General features: G+C 37.0%; 1 protein-coding gene across 2 annotated transcripts in view; it reads left to right on the top strand.

Annotated features, from left to right (window-relative positions):
- The window catches only part of LOC106881470 (alpha-tocopherol transfer protein-like), a 15,988-nt gene that overhangs the window by 4,587 nt on the left and 9,039 nt on the right, over nt 1-2,362 (top strand). Inside the window, exon 1 of one of the 2 annotated variants that reach the window (XM_052976442.1) lies at nt 207-446. The exons of the other annotated variant lie outside the window; for it this stretch is intronic. The gene's annotated coding sequence lies outside the window, so the exon portion shown is untranslated. Of the gene's footprint in view, nt 1-206; nt 447-2,362 lie in introns of those variants that run through there. 2 annotated transcript variants of the gene reach the window in all.

Below are 2,362 nucleotides of genomic sequence, written 5' to 3'. Positions count from 1 at the left end.
TATATATATATATATATATATATATATATATATGAAACTATGTGTATAGGTGTGAGTGAATGATTGAGAATGTGATATTCAGTAAGAGAGAAAGAGAGAGAGGGGGGTGTCATGAATACATCCATTTGTGTGTGCAATCAATCTGTGCTGAACAGATTGAGAAAAAGAGAAGGTGGGGAGAGAGAGAGAGAGAGAGAGAGAAATTACAGATTTGTGTGTGTGAAAACACGTGAATGAGAAAATGTGTAGAATGATGAGTGACATTACACGTATTGTTTATATAAGTTGTGGAAAGCACAAGATAGGATGTGTTTCAGAGTTTACTTCCTGCTTTAAAATCATTTGCAAAGTTCAGACATTTGACAAACTCAAGAGATTGGTGTTGCTGTTGTTATTGTGTTAGACCGAAAGTTGTTTGTTTTTCTCCTTGGTGAAACTGCTTCCAGGTTAGTATACAAAAATCTTAATTCAGTTAATTGTTCTTTAACTCTTAAAACAATGAAAACTTCTCAATTGTTTCTCCTTTTAACACACACACACACCTTGATAGACAAGTATATGCTCATATGTATATTAACATATACATATATGTATATAAATACAAACGCACCCACACATGTATATATATATATATGTGCATACATACATATAAACACATAGATACACATGCATCTACCCTTCCTACAATAAGCATGAGGCCTGAAATGTTGTGGGAGGGGGGACAGTCGATTATATCTATTCCAGTATTCAATGGGTATTCATTTCATCAACTCTGAAAATATGGAAACCAAGTTGAACTCAGAATGTAAAGACAAACGAAATGCCTCTAAACATTTTGCCAAGCTTGCTGACAATGCTGCCAGCTCACTGCTTTAATAATGATAATAATAATAAGAGCGCTCAGAGAGCACAAACCTCTGCCAAGGCAACACCAACGTCCTCTCAACGATTGTCCAGAGATGATTCTTAAAATGAGAATATCTGAAAAAACTCGACTGCTCTCACAAACGAGAAGACTAAAAATGAACCCGACCACTCTCAAAAATTAAGTAAAAAAAAACGGAAAAATAATCCAGAATCCTTGTCTGGTACTGGATCAATCCCGAAACCTAATCAGTTTATACCAGTGATGAGAGCAAACATCCCTGAAAGTTTCATTCAAATCCATCAAACAGTTCTTGAGATATCTTGTACATGGACAAACAAACACAACAGAAAGCAATAAGGTGGAGGGAATAATAATAATTTGCTACTGTTTACCTTTGAACATGTTTTTAAAGCAGGTTTTTCTGAGTGTTACCTGAATTTATTCTGGTTTTTAGAAAATAAGTTCCTGGTATATTTCACATGCCTTGAATAATAAAAACTAACAATAACTTCACAAATATATTTGTATACACTCACACACATACATATACATGCACATGTATACATACACATGTATGCACACTCGTGTATTCCTTTTCCCAACTACATGGTTTTCGGTTTAGTACCACTCCATGAAACTTTGGGCAAATGTCTTCTACTATAGCCTTGGGCAGATTAAAAGCTTGTAGAAGGAAACTGAAAGAAGCTTTTTGTGTGTGCGTATATATATAATTGCCAACCCTCACCTTACTGACAGCGTCCCTGTACATGGCTCGCACAGCTCTCACTAACCATTCATCTATCCCTAGTTTCCTCATTGACCACCAGATAAGGGAGCGGGGGACCCTGTCAAAGGCTTTCTCCATGTCAACGAAAGCCAGGTACAGAGGTTTATCTTTGGCTAGGTATTTCTCCTGCAGCTGTCTTACAAGAAATATGGCATCAGTGGTGCTTTCCCCTGGTGATGATAATGATGATGTATATATAAACATGTATATTCTGTTATGCATTCAGACCACATTCACACACACATGCATGCACTGTATGCACGCATGCATGCACACACATATGCACACACACATACACACATTCGCTCACGTGCATATATATATATATATATATATATATATATAGCTACCAAGAGAGACACATGTCTGTCTGTGTCTCTCTCGTAAATGCCAGCCTCAAATGAGGACATGTGATGTAAAATGAAGCTATTCTTAGCCAGCTGAAGTATCTTCAGTTCTGTTGATGTGGCTCTTGTAGAAGATAATGTCTTTGTTGTTGTTTACTCTTGTTACTAGTGTCCATGATGATGATGATGTTGTTGTTATCATCATTGTCCTTCTTCTCATCCTCCGTTTCTTCATTTCCACCACCACCACCATCATCATCATCAGCATCATCATCATCAGCATCATGTTCTTCATCTCCTCTTCTCTCCATTTTTTCTTCTTTTCCTTCTAATTTTTTCTGTCCATCTCCCCCCCCCCCC

This window comes from Octopus bimaculoides, chromosome 24 (assembly GCF_001194135.2).
Source record: "Octopus bimaculoides isolate UCB-OBI-ISO-001 chromosome 24, ASM119413v2, whole genome shotgun sequence".
Lineage (NCBI taxonomy): Eukaryota > Metazoa > Mollusca > Cephalopoda > Octopoda > Octopodidae > Octopus > Octopus bimaculoides.
Note: the sequence above shows the minus strand (reverse complement) of the source record. Positions and strands in the feature narration are given on the sequence as shown.